Source organism: Myxine glutinosa, chromosome 11, assembly GCF_964187855.1.
Source record: "Myxine glutinosa chromosome 11, kmMyxGlut1.1, whole genome shotgun sequence".
NCBI classification, from domain to species: Eukaryota; Metazoa; Chordata; class Myxini; order Myxiniformes; family Myxinidae; genus Myxine; species Myxine glutinosa.
In genome coordinates, this window is record NC_136271.1 from 112,549,714 (window position 1) to 112,574,781 (window position 25,068).

Genomic DNA, 25,068 nt, shown 5'->3' on the forward strand with positions numbered 1-25,068 from the left:
GTGTGTCATAGAGAAATCTAATATGTTCCCTATCACCACGTTGCATCTGTACCTTTATTCAATGGTTGTTGTTGCTGTTGTATAGCCTCGGATAGTTCTCTTGAACAAGCCCGTGGCACGGAGACAGCCGATCAATCTCGCAGGAGCGACCCAGAGATCCCCCACATCCAAGATGGTGTACCCCCACCTTCACATAGTCAAAACCACGACGGAGTTATAGAGGGGAGAGAGAGAGAGAGCGAGAGAGAAAGAAAGAAAGAAAGACAAAGATAGGGAGAGAAAGAGAAAGAGAGAGAGAAAAGAGGGAAATGGCCGGTCCATGGGGAGGATTTGCTCCTTGACTTGCGTTGGGGGGTACAACCACCATGAAGAGGCATCCCCGATAGTTGTCTATTCAGTGGTTAAAGGTACAGGTGTTAGAGGGTTCGGGAAGAACACAAAATATTCATAAATTCTACCAATGTGTATGCAGGCTCTCTCGTATGCAACATGATCTAATACAAAATAATGGCCATTATATTGCTCCCTGCAGGGCGAAGTACAAGATCACAGAGAAATGTCAAAACATCACAGAGAAATGTCAAAGAATGTGGGTGCCATCACACTTTTCATCGCCAAGCAGTCTCGGTCGTTGCGACTCGGACACCAGATGTCAAAACTTAACATGACGAGAATTACTGGTACTGATGACATTACTTCCAGCCAAGCCACAAAACGACTGTTTATCGTATTCATGGGAAACATAAGTAGATTTTTCATTTTCCCGTAGCTGGGTGGATACATGCCGGTTACACTGGTCGTTTCCTTATTTACAGTTTCGACTTTTTTTTTCTTTTTTTTTACAATCTTGAACCGATAACGTTATCGGTTAACCACTGCCCTCTCTTGCCATGGTAACGTAACTGCAATCTGACTGTATACACTTTCGTTTGTGCACTTTCACAAATGCCTTTGGCAACATTATGTATGCCAACAATGGAGAATTTTCACACCCCATCCCATTTCCACATATGTCCCATATAGTCTCCTATCTTCCTCTTCCCCTAAAAACTTCTTTCAAACTTTCATAAACTCTCCGCACCTCCTCCTCGCCCCTCTCCCTCCCACCCCCTCCCATATTATCCCCGTCCCTCCCCGCTCTCTTCCCCAAATGTATGTAATGACATGTATAATCACCAAAGGGGTCGAACATCATGATCGATGATGTCCCAAAAGAAAAAGCCAATGTACCGTCCCACGAATGGACGTTATGCTAGGTGTCCCTGTCCCGTATGCCAAAAAGACTCTTCACTCCAAACTCAAATAGAAAGGAGAACGTATGATAGAAATTAAAAAGAAAGAAATAGGAAGAAACTCTTCCAACCGATTCGGCAAGGAAATGGTTTTTGAACATAATTTATGTTCTAGTGGTGGGGAATTTAAAAACACTAGTACACCCGCTAACTACGGGAGGGGCAGGAAGGGTCATTCCTCTTTGGTGTATATATATTACTGTAGCGGTTACCGCTGGATGTACATAATCGCCATGCACCGGCCAGAACACGGCCAGACGCGCCTCTCCCGGGCATGCCCGGACTCACTGTTCCCGGGCACGCCCGAACCTCCCGGGCACGCCCGGTCTCGTCTTTCCCGGGCATGCCCACTCTCGCCTTTCCAGGGCTCGCCCAGAGCGTCCGGGCATGCCCACTCTCGCCTTTCCAGTGCTCGCCCAGAGCGCCCGGGCACGCCCAGCCTCGACTTGCCAGGCCGCAGCCAAACACGCCCGGGCAGGTCCAGACTCGCCTTTCCAAGGCTCGCCCTTGATACCCAGGCATGCCCGGTATAGCTTTTGCCGGGCAAACTTCCCGACATAAATGTGTACATATATTGTTGCCCGAAAAACGGGCTTGTCAGAATACCTGAGCTGTTTTGTTTCAATAAAGCAACTCGGACGAATTCCGTCTTTGGTCGCGTCAATTCTTTCGACTCGCGTTGGAGCGCAGTTCCTTCATTGGTGACCTACCGACATGGATACGGCAGTGACGCTTAAACTGCCTACCTTCTGGGAGGCTCACGCGGCTGTTTGGTTCGCCCAGGCGGACTCCCAGTTCGCCCTGCGAGGCATCACCGCGGACGACACCCGCTTCCACCATGTTGTGGCGGCGCTCGGTTCCGCCACCGCGGCCCGCGCCTTGAGCCTCCTCGAGCACCCGCCGGCTGCTGACAAATACGACGCGCTGAAGACGCTCCTCCTCGGTGCTTTCGCCCTCTCACCGGCAGCACGCGCACGGCGCCTGCTTGACATGCCCGAGCTCGGCGACACGCGCCCGTCCGAGCGCATGGACTATATGCTCTCGTTGCTCGGCGAGCACTCTCCGGCATTCCTGTTCCGGGAGCTGTTCCTCCGTCAGCTGCCTAACCCGGTACGCCTCGCCCTGGCTGGCACGTTGATCACGGATTCCCGCGACCTCGCCAGGGAAGCCGATAAGATCTCCTCGGCGGGCCAGCACATCGGCGCGGTTACCTGGAGCCCGCCGCCGTCCGAGACAACGCCCACGACGCCCGAGCGCCCTGCGCGGTTGGAGGCCGAACTGCCGGTGCAACTGGCGGCCGTCACGCCGCACCGCCCGCTTCCGACACGACGGCCGGGTCCTCCACCTGACCGGGCGTGGTGTTATTACCACGCCAGGTTCGGACACAAGGCTCGGACGTGCCGGCCCCCGTGCACTTTCGGCAGGTCGGGAAACGGCCGGGCCGGCGTTCATTCCCAGCCATGAGCGCCGGCCACTCGGGCAACTTGCTGTTTATTCGGGACAAAGCGTCTGGACGGCGTTTCCTGTGCGACACCGGCGCCCAACTGAGCGTCATACCTGCCTCCGAGCAGGACAGGCTGGACGCAGTTTGCGGCCCCTCTTTGGTCGCTGCTAATGGCTCGGCCATACGCACTTTCGGCACACGCGTCGTCACCCTCTGCTTCGGCAGCCAGCGCTTTCAATGGACTTTTGTTACCGCCAGCGTCCCCATGGCTTTGCTGGGCGCCGACTTCCTCTGCGCGCACGGGCTGCTGATCGACGTCAAACGACGTCGCCTTGTCCACGCCGAGACCTTCAGCTCCCTGGCGTGCACAATGAGCAGCTCCGCGCCGACCGAACTGGCGTGCGCCCTCCCGGCAACGAACGAGTTCGCTCGCCTGCTCGTGGAATTCCCGGCCCTCACGCGGCCGACGTTTTCGGCCGTCGCGGTGCGGCACGGGATCGAGCACCACATACCCACTACGGGCCTGCCGGTCTACGCCAGGGCCCGCCGCCTCGACCCAGCCAAGCTCGCTGTGGCAAAGGCCGAATTCGACGCGTTGGAGCACCTCGGCATCGTGCGGCGCTCCGATAGCGCGTGGGCCTCGCCACTGCACATCGTGCCAAAGCCGGGGGGTGGATGGCGCCCGTGTGGCGACTACCGCCGTCTCAATGACGCTACCACCCCCGACAGGTACCCGATCCCACATATTCAGGACTTTTCCGCCCGTTTGGCGGGACGGGTCATCTTTTCGAAAATTGACCTGATACGGGGCTACCACCGCCGACGTGGCGCAGGCGTTCATCGCCACCTGGGTCGCGCGCTTCGGCGCACCAGCGGACATCTCGTCCGACCGCGGCCCACAGTTCACGTCTGAGCTTTGGGGCGCGGTCGCCCGTTCGTTGGGGGTCACGCTGCACCGCACCACGGCCTACCACCGCCAAGCCAATGGGTTGTGCGAGCGGTTTCACCGCTCCATGAAGGCCGCACTCATGGCCGGCCTTCAGGACGACGGTTGGGCCGACCGGCTGCCGTGGGTCCTTTTGGGCCTTCGCACGGCCCCCAAGGAAGACCTCCAGGCGTCCGCCGCCGAGCTCGTCTACGGCCAGCCACTCCGCGTCCCGGGCGAATTCGTGCCTGACGCTACCAGTCCCTGGTCCGCCGCTCGCCAGCGCTCGGACCTCCAGGAGGCCGCCCGACGATTTGCCCCCGTGCCGACGTCCCGCCACGGTGGCCCCCAGTCCTACATCCCCCCGGCGCTTCGCACAGCGGAGTACGTCTTTGTGCGTCATGATGCGCACCGGGGGCCACTCCGGCCGCCGTACGACGGGCCCTTCCGGGTCCTGCGACGGGGCGACAAGTCTTTCATCGTCGACTTCGGCGGCCGGCCGGACCGGATTTCTGTGGACCGCCTCAAACCGGCGCACATGGACGTCGACCGACCACCACGGTTGGCCCTTCCTCCGCGGCGAGGCCGCCCCCCATCCACAGTTCCCCCCGCTCGACCACCCACCACCACGTCAGACCCCTCCCCACGACCCTCCAGGGGTCGCTTCGGCCGGGTCATCCGGACCCCCCTTAAATTGACCCTGCCGGTGCAGGTCGATTCTGGAGGGGCGTGTGTAGCGGTTACCGCTGGATGTACATAATCGCCTTGCACCGGCCAGAACACGGCCAGACGCGCCTCTCCCGGGCATGCCCGGACTCACTGTTCCCGGGCACGCCCGAACCTCCCGGGCACGCCCGGTCTCGTCTTTCCCGGGCATGCCCGCTCTCGCCTTTCCAGGGCTCGCCCAGAGCGTACGGGCATGCCCGCTATCGCCTTTCCAGGGCTCGACCAGAGCGTCCGGGCATGCCCGCTATCGCCTTTCCAGGGCTCGCCCAGAGCGTCCGGGCATGCCCGCTATCGCCTTTCCAGGGCTCGCCCAGAGCGTCCGGGCATGCCCGCTATCGCCTTTCCAGTGCTCGCCCAGAGCGCCCGGGCACGCCCAGCCTCGACTTGCCAGGCCGCAGCCAAACACGCCCGGGCAGGTCCAGACTCGCCTTTCCAAGGCTCGCCCTTGATACCCGGGCATGCCCGGTATAGCTTTTGCCGGGCAAACTTCCCGACATAAATGTGTATATATATTGTTGCCCGAAAAACGGGCTTGTCAGAATACCTGAGCTGTTTTGTTTCAATAAAGAAACTCGGACGAATTCCGTCTTTGGTCGCGTCAATTCTTTCGACTCGCGTTGGAGCGCAGTTCCTTCATTACAGTCGATCTATGGTCGGGTCTCAAGAACATTGGGAGTGTGTTCATGTACCAAGTTTCTTGCGGAGAGATCGCCATTTGGTTTAAGCATTCGAGCAAGCACTCCATTCAAAACCGTGAAGGAACGGCTGGCTTGGCAAGCGCTAGCTAGCTGCTTCGTAAATGAGCACACCCCGGGCTTCCTCCCTTTCAGTTTCGTGTTAAACAGAAGGAGCGAGTTTCAAAAGGCCGCCACGAAAAACGCCACGTTAGCGGCAGGAAGGGCCATGTTATTAACCCAACACTTATGGGGTACCTAGAGTACAGTAGATCTTCGCTCAGTTCTGTAAGTAAAACTTACCTCACGCATGTCGGGATTCCTCCAAATTTCTTCATTTAGTGTTATAAACAGCATTAGTGACTGTTTAAAAAGCTAAGCATACGTGTTTGTGGTTCAAAACATTCATTACTGTTGATTAATGTTCATTACCTCTGGTAGAGGCCGTTGCTCCCACGAAAACGCCATGATAAGCTATTTATATACGTTGACTCGCCGGAAAAACCCCTTGGGGAGGTGGGATATTATTGGTATTAATATTGTTTTGTAATAACATTAATATTACGCTATATCGTTAGTTTTATTATTTGAAGAGGCCTTGGAAAAACGCCACGATAAAGCTAACTTAATATGGCTATACACCTCAACACGCAACCTATTGACGGCAATGGAGAGGAAAACCCGCTCGGGGGAGAAAACCCCCTTGGGGAGGGAGGCAAATGAATGCGCTACAACCTTCATTGTGTAACCCTTGGTCATCCTGTCAAGTTTGGTTGAGATTGGATAAGTAACGACAGAATGTATTGGCGTCAAAAATTCATCAGACAGACAGACAGAAATGGCGTATTTTAGTATGACTGGTACACCCGCAGTCTCCGGGAGGGGCAGGAAGGGTCATTCCTCTTTGGGGTATATAGATTACTGTCGACCTATATAGATCTCATTCATGCCTCCCAGATAAGGATTGTAGAATGAAATGACGAGAAAAAACTTTTAAAGAAGTTGAAAGTACTTGTAATTGTATACCTGCGAGAAATGGGTGTGGCTCTACACAACAAAACAGTTGTAGAACTTCCTAATCAACTCCAATAAAAAGTTGATATCTTGCAGTCCGTATTGTTCTCGATGATATGGGCCTGTGAAAAGCAGAATGTTCGCAGATGGTGCGTTTAACCCAAACTTTCGTGCTTCTTAACACTGATGGGAAGGACATACATATCTGAGGCTTGTCGATGCACAGGGTAATATTAAAATGATGCTATTTACTATTAATCGTGCTTGGGAGGAAGGGATATAATGCAGAAATATATATACAGTATATATATATTCTAGCTTGGCTCGGCTCGCTGCGCTCGCCTCCCCACGCGACGTTACTGAGGAACGGGCTTGTTTTAGTTGAAGATAATGACTGTACCTGAGTTGCTGTGTGGTCATGATTGACACCAATCATAATACAAACAATTATTTTACACAAATTTATTTGTTGTCTTTGTGATATTACATTTTATAAGCATTTTAGGTTGAAAAAATTAAAATAAAAATAAAACCTCAGCACATACATACTGGAGGGTAGGAGCAGACTGGAAGTTTGGGACGATTACACCGCACCACCACAAAATAAAAACACCTCACCACCACGTAATTCAAAACACCACCACCACGAAATTAAAAACACCTCACCACCACGAAATTAAAAACACATCGCCACCATGTAATTCAAAACACCTCACCACCACATAATTCAAAACACCTCACCACCACATAATTCAAAACACCTCACCACCACATAATTCAAAATACCTCACCACCACATAATTCAAAACACCTCACCACCACATAATTAAAAACACCTCACCACCACGTAATTCAAAACACCACCACCACAAAATTAAAAACACCTCACCACCACGAAATTAAAAATACATCGCCACCATGTAATTCAAAACACCTCACCACCACATAATTCAAAACAACTCACCACCACATAATTAAAAACACCTCACCACCACATAAATAAAAGCACCTCACCAGCACTAAATTAAAAACACCTCACCACCACGTAATTGAAAACACCTCACCACCACAAAATTAAAAACACCTCAACACCACGAAATTAAAAACAGGGCCACCGCCTAATGACCGATGGGGGTGATAAACTATATATACCCCAGCGTCACTTATATACGATACGAGCTTGGCTCGCCTCACCAAGCGTGGTTACAGAGAAACGGGCTTCTTTTAACTCATGATAATGACTGTATCTGAGTTGCTGTGTTGTCATGATTTACACCAATCATAACACAAACAATTATTTTGCACGGATGTATTTGTATTGTTTATGAAATTACATGTTTATAAGCAATTTAGGTTGAAGATTTAGGTTGAAAAAATATAGATAAATTCAAAAAAGAACCCACCAGCACACACATACGGTAGGGGTAGGGGCAGGCTGGAAGTTTGGGGTGATTACACCTCACCACCACGTAATTCAAAACACCTCACCACCACGTAATTCAAAACACCTCACCACCACGTAATTCAAAACACCTCACCACCACGTAATTCAAAACACCTCACCACCACGTAATTCAAAACACCTCACCACCACGTAATTCAAAACACCTCACCACCAAGTAATTCAAAACACCTCACCACCAAGTAATTCAAAACACCTCACCACCACGTAATTCAAAACACCTCACCACCACGTAATTCAAAACACCTCACCACCACGTAATTCAAAACACCTCACCACAACGTAATTCAAAACACCTCACCACCACGTAATTCAAAACACCTCACCACCACGTAATTCAAAACACCTCACCACCACGTAATTGAAAACCATATGATCTGAAGAATCCATCAATTACATCACCCAGTGTATAGAATGAAGATTCTGATTGTGTTTTCATCGACTGTATTTCATTTTTGTATGATAACAAAAAAAGTCCGACAACAACTAATTACAGATTTGTACCTTCACATTGCAAATGAGTGAATACACTCGTGTTCGTAAGTTGTATTTTTTTAATGGCGCACACATCTCAACACGTGATCAATCAAGCTAGCACTATTCGTCGATCATAATAATTTTTTTCAAACGACGCCGACACGCAAGCAATCAAGCTGACATTGTTGTATGCTCTACCTCGGCAAAGTTAGCCAGAAGCAATGAAACAAAATTATCCAAGTGGGGCAGAAATACGAAAAAAAACTAAAAGCAGAGAAGTAATTATATGAAAGTTTCGAAAAAGTTCCTAATTTCTTCAAAAGTAAAACCGAGAATGAAGAAGCAGCGCCAACAGCAGCAGCAGCAGCAGCAGCCATAACATTAGGGCGAACACATAAAAACATTTCTATTCTTGAGAGTATGTTGTTTTTTGAGGCAAATACAACACACTCATATAGCTGGAGTATGTTGTTTCTCGAGGCAAATACAATACACTCATATAGCTAGAGTATGTTGTTTTTCGAGGCAAATACAATACACTCATATAGCTAGAGTATGTTGTTTTTCGAGGCAAATACAATACACTCATATAGCTAGAGTATGTTGTTTCTCGAGGCAAATACAATACACTCATATAGCTAGAGTATGTTGTTTTTCGAGGCAAATACAATACACTCATATAGCTAGAGTATGTTGTTTCTCGAGGCAAATACAATACACTCATATAGCTAGAGTATGTTGTTTCTCGAGGCAAATACAATACACTCATATAGCTAGAGTATGTTGTTTTTCGAGGCAAATACAATACACTCATATAGCTAGAGTATGTTGTTTCTCGAGGCAAATACAATACACTCATATAGCTAGAGAATGTTGTTTTTCGAGGCAAATACAACACACTCATATAGCTGGAGTATGTTGTTTCTCGAGGCAAATACAATACACTCATATAGCTAGAGTATGTTGTTTTTCGAGGCAAATACAATACACTCATATAGCTAGAGTATGTTGTTTTTCGAGGCAAATACAACACACTCATACAGCCAGAGTATGTTGTTTCTCGAGGCAAATACAATACACTCATAAAGCTAGAGTATGTTGTTTTTCGAGGCAAATACAATACACTCATATAGCTAGAGAATGTTGTTTTTCGAGGCAAATACAATACACTCATATAGCTAGAGAATGTTGTTTTTCGAGGCAAATACAACACACTCATATAGCTGGAGTATGTTGTTTCTCGAGGCAAATACAATACACTCATATAGCTGGAGTATGTTGTTTTTCGAGGCAAATACAATACACTCATATAGCTAGAGTATGTTGTTTTTCGAGGCAAATACAATACACTCATATCGCTAGAGTATGTTGTTTTTCGAGGCAAATACAATACACTCATATAGCTAGAGTATGTTGTTTCTCGAGGCAAATACAATACACTCATATAGCTAGAGTATGTTGTTTTTGAGCCTGATACAATACACTAATATAGCTAGAGAATGTTGTTTTTGAGCCTGATACAATACACTAATATAGCTAGAGAATGTTGTGTTTGAGCCCAATACAACACACTCATATACCTAGAGAATGTTGTTTTTGAGCCTGATACAATACACTAATATAGCTAGAGAATGTTGTGTTTGAGCCCAATTCAATTCAGTCATATAGCTAGAGAATGTTGTTTTTCGAACCCAATACAATACACTCATATAGCCAGAGAATGTTGTTTTTCGAACCCAATACAATACACTCATATAGCTAGAGAATGTTGTTTTTCGAACCCAATACAATACACTCATATAGCTAGAGAATGTTGTTTTTCGAACCCAATACAATACACTCATATAGCTAGAGAATGTTGTTTTTCGAACCCAATACAATACACTCATATAGCCAGAGAATGTTGTTTTTCGAACCCAATATAATACACTCATATAGCTACAGAATGTTGTTTTTGAGCCTGATACAATACACTCATATAGCTAGAGAATGTTGTTTTTCGAGCCCAATACAACACACTCATATACCTAGAGAATGTTGTTTTTGAGCCTGATACAATACACTCATATAGCTAGAGAATGTTGTTTTTCGAACCCAATACAATACACTCATATAGCCAGAGAATGTTGTTTTTCGAACCCAATACAATACACTCATATAGCTAGAGAATGTTGTTTTTCGAACCCAATACAATACACTCATATAGCTAGAGAATGTTGTTTTTCGAACCCAATACAATACACTCATATAGCCAGAGAATGTTGTTTTTCGAACCCAATACAATACACTCATATAGCTAGAGAATGTTGTTTTTCGAACCCAATACAATACACTCATATAGCCAGAGAATGTTGTGTTTGAGCCCAATTCAATACAGTCATATAGCTAGAGAATGTTGTTTTTCGAACCCAATACAATACACTCATATAGCCAGAGAATGTTGTTTTTCGAACCCAATACAATACACTCATATAGCTGGAGAATGTTGTTTTTCGAACCCAATACAATACACTCATATAGCCAGAGAATGTTGTTTTTCGAACCCAATACAATACACTCATATAGCTAGAGAATGTTGTGTTTGAGCCCAATTCAATACAGTCATATAGCTAGAGAATGTTGTTTTTCGAACCCAATACAATACACTCATAGAGCTAGAGTATGTTGTTTCTCGAGGCAAATACAATACACTCATATAGTTAGAGTATGTTGTTTCTCGAGGCAAATACAATACACTCATATAGTTAGAGTATGTTGTTTTTCGAGGCAAATACAATACACTCATATAGTTAGAGTATGTTGTTTCTCGAGGCAAATACAATACACTCATATAGCTAGAGTATGTTGTTTTTCAAGGCAAATACAATACACTCATATAGCTAGAGAATGTTGTTTTTCGAGGCAAATACAATACACTCATATAGCTAGAGTATGTTGTTTCTCGAGGCAAATACAATACACTCATATAGCTAGAGTATGTTGTTTTTCGAGGCAAATACAATACACTCATATAGCTAGAGAATGTTGTTTTTCGAGGCAAATACAATACACTCATATAGCTAGAGTATGTTGTTTCTCGAGGCAAATACAATACACTCATATAGCTAGAGAATGTTGTTTCTCGAGGCAAATACAATACACTCATATAGCTAGAGTATGTTGTTTCTCGAGGCAAATACAATACACTCATATAGCTAGAGTATGTTGTTTCTCGAGGCAAATACAATACACTCATATCGCTAGAGTATGTTGTTTTTCGAGGCAAATACAACACACTCATATAGCTAGAGAATGTTGTTTTTCGAGGCAAATACAACACACTCATATAGCTAGAGTATGTTGTTTTTCGAGGCAAATACAATACACTCATATAGCTAGAGTATGTTGTTTTTCGAGGCAAATACAATACACTCATATAGCTAGAGAATGTTGTTTCTCGAGGCAAATACAATACACTCATATAGCTAGAGAATGTTGTTTTTCGAGGCAAATACAATACACTCATATAGCTAGAGTATGTTGTTTCTCGAGGCAAATACAATACACTCATATAGCTAGAGAATGTTGTTTCTCGAGGCAAATACAATACACTCATATAGCTAGAGTATGTTGTTTCTCGAGGCAAATACAATACACTCATATAGCTAGAGTATGTTGTTTCTCGAGGCAAATACAATACACTCATATCGCTAGAGTATGTTGTTTTTCGAGGCAAATACAACACACTCATATAGCTAGAGAATGTTGTTTTTCGAGGCAAATACAACACACTCATATAGCTAGAGTATGTTGTTTTTCGAGGCAAATACAATACACTCATATAGCTAGAGTATGTTGTTTTTCGAGGCAAATACAATACACTCATATAGCTAGAGTATGTTGTTTTTCGAGGCAAATACAACACACTCATATAGCTAGAGAATGTTGTTTTTCGAGGCAAATACAACACACTCATATAGCTAGAGAATGTTGTTTCTCGAGGCAAATACAATACACTCATATAGCTAGAGAATGTTGTTTTTCGAGGCAAATACAACACACTCATATAGCTAGAGAATGTTGTTTCTCGAGGCAAATACAATACACTCATATAGCTAGAGAATGTTGTTTTTCGAGGCAAATACAACACACTCATATAGCTGGAGTATGTTGTTTCTCGAGGCAAATACAATACACTCATATAGCTAGAGTATGTTGTTTTTCGAGGCAAATACAATACACTCATATAGCTAGAGTATGTTGTTTCTCGAGGCAAATACAATACACTCATATAGCTAGAGTATGTTGTTTCTCGAGGCAAATACAATACACTCATATAGCTAGAGAATGTTGTTTTTCGAGGCAAATACAATACACTCATATAGCTAGAGTATGTTGTTTTTCGAGGCAAATACAATACACTCATATAGCTAGAGTATGTTGTTTCTCGAGGCAAATACAATACACTCATATAGCTAGAGTATGTTGTTTTTCGAGGAAAATACAATACACTCATATAGCTAGAGTATGTTGTTTTTCGAGGCAAATACAATACACTCATATAGCTAGAGTATGTTGTTTCTCGAGGCAAATACAATACACTCATATAGCTAGAGTATGTTGTTTCTCGAGGCAAATACAATACACTCATATAGCTAGAGAATGTTGTTTTTCGAGGCAAATACAATACACTCATATAGCTAGAGAATGTTGTTTTTCGAGGCAAATACAACACACTCATATAGCTGGAGTATGTTGTTTCTCGAGGCAAATACAATACACTCATATAGCTAGAGTATGTTGTTTTTCGAGGCAAATACAATACACTCATATCGCTAGAGTATGTTGTTTTTCGAGGCAAATACAATACACTCATATCGCTAGAGTATGTTGTTTTTCGAGGCAAATACAATACACTCATATAGCTAGAGTATGTTGTTTCTCGAGGCAAATACAATACACTCATATAGCTAGAGAATGTTGTTTTTGAGCCTGATACAATCCACTAATATAGCTAGAGAATGTTGTGTTTGAGCCCAATACAACACACTCATATACCTAGAGAATGTTGTGTTTGAGCCCAATTCAATTCAGTCATAAAGCTTGAGAATGTTGTTTTTCGAACCCAATACAATACACTCATATAGCCAGAGAATGTTGTTTTTCGAACCCAATACAATACACTCATATAGCTAGAGAATGTTGTTTTTCGAACCCAATACAATACACTCATATAGCTAGAGAATGTTGTTTTTCGAGCCCAATACAACACACTCATATACCTAGAGAATGTTGTTTTTGAGCCTGATACAATACACTAATATAGCTAGAGAATGTTGTGTTTGAGCCCAATTCAATACACTCATATAGCCAGAGAATGTTGTTTTTCGAACCCAATACAATACACTCATATAGCTAGAGAATGTTGTTTTTCGAACCCAATACAATACAGTCATATAGCTAGAGAATGTTGTTTTTCGAACCCAATACAATACAGTCATATAGCTAGAGAATGTTGTTTTTCGAACCCAATACAATACACTCATATAGCTAGAGAATGTTGTTTTTCGAACCCAATACAATACACTCATATAGCCAGAGAATGTTGTTTTTCGAACCCAATACAATACAGTCATATAGCTAGAGAATGTTGTTTTTCGAACCCAATACAATACACTCATATAGCCAGAGAATGTTGTTTTTCGAACCCAATACAATACAGTCATATAGCTAGAGAATGTTGTTTTTCGAACCCAATACAATACACTCATATAGCTAGAGAATGTTGTTTTTCGAACCCAATACAATACACTCATATAGCCAGAGAATGTTGTTTTTCGAACCCAATACAATACACTCATATAGCTAGAGAATGTTGTTTTTCGAACCCAATACAATACACTCATATAGCCAGAGAATGTTGTGTTGAGCCCAATTCAATACAGTCATATAGCTAGAGAATGTTGTTTTTCGAACCCAATACAATACACTCATATAGCCAGAGAATGTTGTGTTTGAGCCCAATTCAATACAGTCAAATAGCTAGAGAATGTTGTTTCTCGAGGCAAATACAATACACTCATATAGCTAGAGTATGTTGTTTCTCGAGGCAAATACAATACACTCATATAGTTAGAGTATGTTGTTTCTCGAGGCAAATACAATACACTCATATAGCTAGAGTATGTTGTTTCTCGAGGCAAATACAATACACTCATATAGCTAGAGTATGTTGTTTCTCGAGGCAAATACAATACACTCATATAGTTAGAGTATGTTGTTTCTCGAGGCAAATACAATACACTCATATAGCTAGAGTATGTTGTTTCTCGAGGCAAATACAATACACTCATATAGCTAGAGAATGTTGTTTTTCGAGCCCAATACAATACACTCATATAGCTAGAGTATGTTGTTTTTGAGCCTGATACAATACACTAATATAGCTAGAGAATGTTGTGTTTGAGCCCAATACAACACACTCATATACCTAGAGAATGTTGTTTTTGAGCCTGATACAATACACTAATATAGCTAGAGAATGTTGTGTTTGAGCCCAATTCAATTCAGTCATATAGCTAGAGAATGTTGTTTTTCGAACCCAATACAATACACTCATATAGCCAGAGAATGTTGTTTTTCGAACCCAATACAATACACTCATATAGCTAGAGAATGTTGTTTTTCGAACCCAATACAATACACTCATATAGCTAGAGAATGTTGTTTTTCGAGCCCAATACAACACACTCATATACCTAGAGAATGTTGTTTTTGAGCCTGATACAATACACTAATATAGCTAGAGAATGTTGTGTTTGAGCCCAATTCAATTCAGTCATATAGCGAGAGAATGTTGTTTTTCGAACCCAATACAATACACTCATATAGCCAGAGAATGTTGTTTTTCGAACCCAATACAATACACTCATATAGCTAGAGAATGTTGTTTTTCGAACCCAATACAATACACTCATATAGCTAGAGAATGTTGTTTTTCGAACCCAATACAATACACTCATATAGCCAGAGAATGTTGTTTTTCGAACCCAATACAATACACTCATATAGCTAGAGAATGTTGTTTTTCGAACCCAATACAATACACTCATATAGCTAGAGAATGTTGTTTTTCGAACCCAATACAATACACTCATATAGCCAGAGAATGTTGTGTTTGAGCCCAATTCAATACAGTCATATAGCTAGAGAATGTTGTTTTTCGAACCCAATACAATACACTCATATAGCCAGAGAATGTTGTTTTTCGAACCCAATACAATACACTCATATAGCTAGAGAATGTTGTTTTTCGAACCCAATACAATACACTCATATAGCCAGAGAATGTTGTTTTTCGAACCCAATACAATACACTCATATAGCTAGAGAATGTTGTTTTTCGAACCCAATACAATACACTCATATAGCCAGAGAATGTTGTTTTTCGAACCCAATACAATACACTCATAGAGCTAGAGTATGTTGTTTCTCGAGGCAAATACAATACACTCATATAGTTAGAGTATGTTGTTTCTCGAGGCAAATACAATACACTCATATAGCTAGAGTATGTTGTTTTTCGAGGCAAATACAATACACTCATATAGTTAGAGTATGTTGTTTCTCGAGGCAAATACAATACACTCATATAGCTAGAGTATGTTGTTTCTCGAGGCAAATACAATACACTCATATAGCTAGAGTATGTTGTTTCTCGAGGCAAATACAATACACTCATATAGCTAGAGTATGTTGTTTCTCGAGGCAAATACAATACACTCATATAGCTAGAGAATGTTGTTTCTCGAGGCAAATACAATACACTCATATAGCTAGAGTATGTTGTTTCTCGAGGCAAATACAATACACTCATATAGCTAGAGTATGTTGTTTCTCGAGGCAAATACAATACACTCATATAGCTAGAGTATGTTGTTTCTCGAGGCAAATACAATACACTCATATAGCTAGAGTATGTTGTTTCTCGAGGCAAATACAATACACTCATATAGCTAGAGTATGTTGTTTCTCGAGGCAAATACAATACACTCATATAGCTAGAGTATGTTGTTTCTCGAGGCAAATACAATACACTCATATAGTTAGAGTATGTTGTTTCTCGAGGCAAATACAATACACTCATATAGCTAGAGTATGTTGTTTCTCGAGGCAAATACAATACACTCATATAGCTAGAGTATGTTGTTTCTCGAGGCAAATACAATACACTCATATAGTTAGAGTATGTTGTTTCTCGAGGCAAATACAATACACTCATATAGCTAGAGTATGTTGTTTCTCGAGGCAAATACAATACACTCATATAGCTAGAGTATGTTGTTTCTCGAGGCAAATACAATACACTCATATAGCTAGAGTATGTTGTTTCTCGAGGCAAATACAATACACTCATATAGCTAGAGAATGTTGTTTTTCGAGCCCAATACAATACACTCATATACCTAGAGAATGTTGTTTTTGAGCCTGATACAATACACTAATATAGCTAGAGAATGTTGTGTTTGAGCCCAATTCAATTCAGTCATATAGCTAGAGAATGTTGTTTTTCGAACCCAATACAATACACTCATATAGCCAGAGAATGTTGTTTTTCGAACCCAATACAATACACTCATATAGCTAGAGAATGTTGTTTTTCGAACCCAATACAATACACTCATATAGCTAGAGAATGTTGTTTTTCGAGCCCAATACAACACACTCATATACCTAGAGAATGTTGTTTTTGAGCCTGATACAATACACTAATATAGCTAGAGAATGTTGTGTTTGAGCCCAATTCAATTCAGTCATATAGCTAGAGAATGTTGTTTTTCGAACCCAATACAATACACTCATATAGCCAGAGAATGTTGTTTTTCGAACCCAATACAATACACTCATATAGCTAGAGAATGTTGTTTTTCGAACCCAATACAATACACTCATATAGCTAGAGAATGTTGTTTTTCGAACCCAATACAATACACTCATATAGCCAGAGAATGTTGTTTTTCGAACCCAATACAATACACTCATATAGCTAGAGAATGTTGTTTTTCGAACCCAATACAATACACTCATATAGCCAGAGAATGTTGTGTTTGAGCCCAATTCAATACAGTCATATAGCTAGAGAATGTTGTTTTTCGAACCCAATACAATACACTCATATAGCCAGAGAATGTTGTTTTTCGAACCCAATACAATACACTCATATAGCTAGAGAATGTTGTTTTTCGAACCCAATACAATACACTCATATAGCCAGAGAATGTTGTTTTTCGAACCCAATACAATACACTCATATAGCTAGAGAATGTTGTTTTTCGAACCCAATACAATACACTCATATAGCCAGAGAATGTTGTTTTTCGAACCCAATACAATACACTCATAGAGCTAGAGTATGTTGTTTCTCGAGGCAAATACAATACACTCATATAGTTAGAGTATGTTGTTTCTCGAGGCAAATACAATACACTCATATAGTTAGAGTATGTTGTTTCTCGAGGCAAATACAATACACTCATATAGCTAGAGTATGTTGTTTCTCGAGGCAAATACAATACACTCATATAGCTAGAGTATGTTGTTTCTCGAGGCAAATACAATACACTCATATAGCTAGAGAATGTTGTTTTTCGAGCCCAATACAACACACTCATATACCTAGAGAATGTTGTTTTTGAGCCTGATACAATACACTCATATAGCTAGAGAATGTTGTGTTTGAGCCCAATTCAATACAGTCATATAGCTAGAGAATGTTGTTTTTCGAACCCAATACAATACACTGATAGAGCTAGAGTATGTTGTTTTTGAGCCTGATACAATACACTCATATAGCTAGAGAATGTTGTGTTTGAGCCCAATTCAATTCAGTCATATAGCTAGAGAATGTTGTTTTTCGAACCCAATACAATACACTCATATAGCTAGAGAATGTTGTTTTTCGAACCCAATACAATACACTCATATAGCCAGAGAATGTTGTGTTTGAGCCCAATTCAATACAGTCATATAGCTAGAGAATGTTGTTTTTCGAACCCAATACAATACACTCATAGAGCTAGAGGATGTTGTTTTTCGAGCCCAATACAATACACTAATATAGCTAGAGAATGTTGTTTTTGAGCCTGATACAATCCACTCATATAGCTAGAGTATGTTGTTTTTCGAGCCCAATACAATACACTCATATAGCTGGAGTATGTTGCTTTTGAGCCTGATACAACACACTCATATCGCTAGAGTGTGTTGTTTATCGAGCTAAATACAACACACTCATAGAGATAGAGTATGTTGTTTATCGAGCCAAATACAACACACTCATTTAGCTAGAGTATGTTGTTTATCGAGCTAAATACAACACACTCATAGAGCTAGAGTATGTTGTTTATCGAGCCAAATACAACACACTCATTTAGCTAGAGTATGTTGTTTATCGAGCCAAATACAACACACTCATTTAGCTAGAGTATGTTGTTTATCGATCCAAATACAATACACTCATATAGCTAGAGTATGTTGTTTATCGAGCTCAATACAACACACTCATATATCTAGAGATTGTTGTTTATCGAGCCAAATACAACACACTCATATATCTAGAGTTTATTGTTTATCGAGCCCAATACAATACACTCATATAGCTAGAGTATGTTGTTTATCGAGCTCAATACAATACACTCATATAGCTAGAGTATGTTGTTTATCGAGCTCAATACAACACACTCATATAGCCAGAGTATGTTGTTTTTCAAGCCAAATACAACACACTCATATAGCTAGAGTATGTTGTTTATCGAGCCCAATACAACACACTCATATAGCCAGAGTATGTTGTTTTTCAAGCCAAATACAACACACTCATATAGCTAGAGTATGTTGTTTATCGAGCCAAATACAACACACTCATATCGCTAGAGTATGTTGTTTATCACGCTCAATACAATACACTCATATAGCTAGAGTATGTTGTTTATCGAGCTCAATACAACGCACTCATATAGCCAGAGTATGTTGTTTTTCAAGCCAAATACAACACACTCATATAGCCAGAGTATAGTTTTTTCCAAGCCAAATACAACACACTCATATAGCTAGAGAATGTTGTTTTTCAAGCCAAATACAACACACTCATATAGCTAGAGTATGTTGTTTATCGAGCCCAATACAACACACTCATATCGCTAGAGTATGTTGTTTATCACGCTCAATACAATACACTCATATAGCTAGAGTATGTTGTTTATCGAGCTCAATACAACGCACTCATATAGCCAGAGTATGTTGTTTTTCAAGCCAAATACAACACACTCATATAGCCAGAGTATAGTTGTTTTTCAAGCCAAATACAACACACTCATAGAGCTAGAGAATGTTGTTTTTCAAGCCAAATACAACACACTCATATAGCTAGAGAATGTTGTTTTTGAGCCTGATACAACACACTCACATAGCTAGAGAATGTTGTTTTTGAGCCTGATACAACACACTCATATAGCTAGAGAATGTTGTTTTTGAGCCTGATACAATACACTCACATAGCTAGAGAATGTTGTTTTTGAGCCTGATACAATACACTCATATAGCTAGAGTATGTTGTTTTTCGAGCCCAATACAATACACTCATATAGCTAGAGAATGTTGTTTTTCGAGCCCAATACAATACACTCATATCGCTAGAGTGTGTTGTTTATCGAGCCAAATACAACACACTCATTTAGCTAGAGTATGTTGTTTATCGAGCCAAATACAACACACTCATTTAGCTAGAGTATGTTGTTTATCGAGCCAAATACAACACACACATATATCTAGAGTTTGTTGTTTATCGAGCTCAATACAACACACTCATATATCTTGAGTTTGTTGTTTATCGAGCCAAATACAACACACTCATATAGCTAGAGTATGTTGTTTTTTGAGCCCAATACAATACACTCATATAGTTAGAGTATGTTGTTTCTCGAGGCAAATACAATACACTCATATAGTTAGAGTATGTTGTTTCTCGAGGCAAATACAACACACTCATATAGCTAGAGTATGTTGTTTCTCGAGGCAAATACAATACACTCATATAGCTGGAGTATGTTGTTTTTCGAGGCAAATACAATACACTCATATAGCTAGAGTATGTTGTTTTTCGAGGCAAATACAATACACTCATATCGCTAGAGTATGTTGTTTTTCGAGGCAAATACAATACACTCATATAGCTAGAGTATGTTGTTTCTCGAGGCAAATACAATACACTCATATAGCTAGAGTATGTTGTTTTTGAGCCTGATACAATACACTAATATAGCTAGAGAATGTTGTTTTTGAGCCTGATACAATACACTAATATAGCTAGAGAATGTTGTGTTTGAGCCCAATACAACACACTCATATACCTAGAGAATGTTGTTTTTGAGCCTGATACAATACACTAATATAGCTAGAGAATGTTGTGTTTGAGCCCAATTCAATTCAGTCATATAGCTAGAGAATGTTGTTTTTCGAACCCAATACAATACACTCATATAGCCAGAGAATGTTGTTTTTCGAACCCAATACAATACACTCATATAGCTAGAGAATGTTGTTTTTCGAACCCAATACAATACACTCATATAGCTAGAGAATGTTGTTTTTCGAACCCAATACAATACACTCATATAGCTAGAGAATGTTGTTTTTCGAACCCAATACAATACACTCATATAGCCAGAGAATGTTGTTTTTCGAACCCAATACAATACACTCATATAGCTAGAGAATGTTGTTTTTGAGCCTGATACAATACACTCATATAGCTAGAGAATGTTGTTTTTCGAGCCCAATACAACACACTCATATACCTAGAGAATGTTGTTTTTGAGCCTGATACAATACACTCATATAGCTAGAGAATGTTGTTTTTCGAACCCAATACAATACACTCATATAGCCAGAGAATGTTGTTTTTCGAACCCAATACAATACACTCATATAGCTAGAGAATGTTGTTTTTCGAACCCAATACAATACACTCATATAGCTAGAGAATGTTGTTTTTCGAACCCAATACAATACACTCATATAGCCAGAGAATGTTGTTTTTCGAACCCAATACAATACACTCATATAGCTAGAGAATGTTGTTTTTCGAACCCAATACAATACACGCATATAGCCAGAGAATGTTGTGTTTGAGCCCAATTCAATACAGTCATATAGCTAGAGAATGTTGTTTTTCGAACCCAATACAATACACTCATATAGCCAGAGAATGTTGTTTTTCGAACCCAATACAATACACTCATATAGCTAGAGAATGTTGTTTTTCGAACCCAATACAATACACTCATATAGCCAGAGAATGTTGTGTTTGAGCCCAATTCAATACAGTCATATAGCTAGAGAATGTTGTTTTTCGAACCCAATACAATACACTCATATAGCCAGAGAATGTTGTTTTTCGAACCCAATACAATACACTCATATAGCTAGAGAATGTTGTTTTTCGAACCCAATACAATACACTCATATAGCCAGAGAATGTTGTTTTTCGAACCCAATACAATACACTCATATAGCTAGAGAATGTTGTGTTTGAGCCCAATTCAATACAGTCATATAGCTAGAGAATGTTGTTTTTCGAACCCAATACAATACACTCATAGAGCTAGAGTATGTTGTTTCTCGAGGCAAATACAATACACTCATATAGTTAGAGTATGTTGTTTCTCGAGGCAAATACAATACACTCATATAGTTAGAGTATGTTGTTTTTCGAGGCAAATACAATACACTCATATAGTTAGAGTATGTTGTTTTTCAAGGCAAATACAATACACTCATATAGCTAGAGTATGTTGTTTTTCGAGGCAAATACAATACACTCATATAGTTAGAGTATGTTGTTTTTCGAGGCAAATACAATACACTCATATAGCTAGAGTATGTTGTTTCTCGAGGCAAATACAATACACTCATATAGCTAGAGTATGTTGTTTTTCAAGGCAAATACAATACACTCATATAGCTAGAGAATGTTGTTTTTCGAGGCAAATACAATACACTCATATAGCTAGAGAATGTTGTTTTTCGAACCCAATACAATACACTCATATAGCTAGAGAATGTTGTTTTTCGAACCCAATACAATACACTCATATAGCCAGAGAATGTTGTTTTTCGAACCCAATACAATACACTCATATAGCTAGAGAATGTTGTGTTTGAGCCCAATTCAATACAGTCATATAGCTAGAGAATGTTGTTTTTCGAACCCAATACAATACACTCATAGAGCTAGAGTATGTTGTTTCTCGAGGCAAATACAATACACTCATATAGTTAGAGTATGTTGTTTCTCGAGGCAAATACAATACACTCATATAGTTAGAGTATGTTGTTTTTCGAGGCAAATACAATACACTCATATAGTTAGAGTATGTTGTTTCTCGAGGCAAATACAATACACTCATATAGCTAGAGTATGTTGTTTTTCAAGGCAAATACAATACACTCATATAGCTAGAGAATGTTGTTTTTCGAGGCAAATACAATACACTCATATAGCTAGAGTATGTTGTTTCTCGAGGCAAATACAATACACTCATATAGCTAGAGTATGTTGTTTTTCGAGGCAAATACAATACACTCATATAGCTAGAGTATGTTGTTTTTCGAGGCAAATACAATACACTCATATAGCTAGAGTATGTTGTTTTTCGAGGCAAATACAATACACTCATATAGCTAGAGTATGTTGTTTTTCGAGGCAAATACAATACACTCATATAGCTAGAGAATGTTGTTTTTCGAGGCAAATACAATACACTCATATAGCTAGAGTATGTTGTTTCTCGAGGCAAATACAATACACTCATATAGCTAGAGAATGTTGTTTCTCGAGGCAAATACAATACACTCATATAGCTAGAGTATGTTGTTTCTCGAGGCAAATACAATACACTCATATAGCTAGAGTATGTTGTTTTTCGAGGCAAATACAATACACTCATATAGCTAGAGTATGTTGTTTCTCGAGGCAAATACAATACACTCATATAGCTAGAGTATGTTGTTTCTCGAGGCAAATACAATACACTCATATAGCTAGAGAATGTTGTTTTTCGAGGCAAATACAACACACTCATATAGCTGGAGTATGTTGTTTCTCGAGGCAAATACAATACACTCATATAGCTAGAGTATGTTGTTTTTCGAGGCAAATACAATACACTCATATAGCTAGAGTATGTTGTTTTTCGAGGCAAATACAATACACTCATATAGCTAGAGTATGTTGTTTCTCGAGGCAAATACAATACACTCATATAGCTAGAGTATGTTGTTTCTCGAGGCAAATACAATACACTCATATAGCTAGAGAATGTTGTTTTTCGAGGCAAATACAATACACTCATATAGCTAGAGTATGTTGTTTTTCGAGGCAAATACAATACACTCATATAGCTAGAGTATGTTGTTTCTCGAGGCAAATACAATACACTCATATAGCTAGAGTATGTTGTTTTTCGAGGCAAATACAATACACTCATATATCTAGAGTATGTTGTTTTTCGAGGCAAATACAATACACTCATATAGCTAGAGTATGTTGTTTCTCGAGGCAAATACAATACACTCATATAGCTAGAGTATGTTGTTTCTCGAGGCAAATACAATACACTCATATAGCTAGAGAATGTTGTTTTTCGAGGCAAATACAATACACTCATATAGCTAGAGAATGTTGTTTTTCGAGGCAAATACAACACACTCATATAGCTGGAGTATGTTGTTTCTCGAGGCAAATACAATACACTCATATAGCTAGAGTATGTTGTTTTTCGAGGCAAATACAATACACTCATATCGCTAGAGTATGTTGTTTTTCGAGGCAAATACAATACACTCATATCGCTAGAGTATGTTGTTTTTCGAGGCAAATACAATACACTCATATAGCTAGAGTATGTTGTTTCTCGAGGCAAATACAATACACTCATATAGCTAGAGTATGTTGTTTTTGAGCCTGATACAATACACTAATATAGCTAGAGAATGTTGTTTTTGAGCCTGATACAATCCACTAATATAGCTAGAGAATGTTGTGTTTGAGCCCAGTACAACACACTCATATACCTAGAGAATGTTGTGTTTGAGCCCAATTCAATTCAGTCATATAGCTTGAGAATGTTGTTTTTCGAACCCAATACAATACACTCATATAGCCAGAGAATGTTGTTTTTCGAACCCAATACAATACACTCATATAGCGAGAGAATGTTGTTTTGCGAACCCAATACAATACACTCATATAGCTAGAGAATGTTGTTTTTCGAGCCCAATACAACACTCATATACCTAGAGAATGTTGTTTTTGAGCCTGATACAATACACTAATATAGCTAGAGAATGTTGTGTTTGAGCCCAATTCAATACACTCATATAGCCAGAGAATGTTGTTTTTCGAACCCAATACAATACACTCATATAGCTAGAGAATGTTGTTTTTCGAACCCAATACAATACACTCATATAGCTAGAGAATGTTGTTTTTCGAACCCAATACAATACACTCATATAGCCAGAGAATGTTGTTTTTCGAACCCAATACAATACACTCATATAGCTAGAGAATGTTGTTTTTCGAACCCAATACAATACACTCATATAGCTAGAGAATGTTGTTTTTCGAACCCAATACAATACACTCATATAGCCAGAGAATGTTGTGTTTGAGCCCAATTCAATACAGTCATATAGCTAGAGAATGTTGTTTTTCGAACCCAATACAATACACTCATATAGCCAGAGAATGTTGTTTTTCGAACCCAATACAATACACTCATATAGCTAGAGAATGTTGTGTTTGAGCCCAATTCAATACAGTCATATAGCTAGAGAATGTTGTTTTTCGAACCCAATACAATACACTCATATAGCCAGAGAATGTTGTGTTTGAGCCCAATTCAATACAGTCAAATAGCTAGAGAATATTGTTTTTCGAACCCAATACAATACACTCATATAGCCAGAGAATGTTGTGTTTGAGCCCAATTCAATACAGTCATATAGCCAGAGAA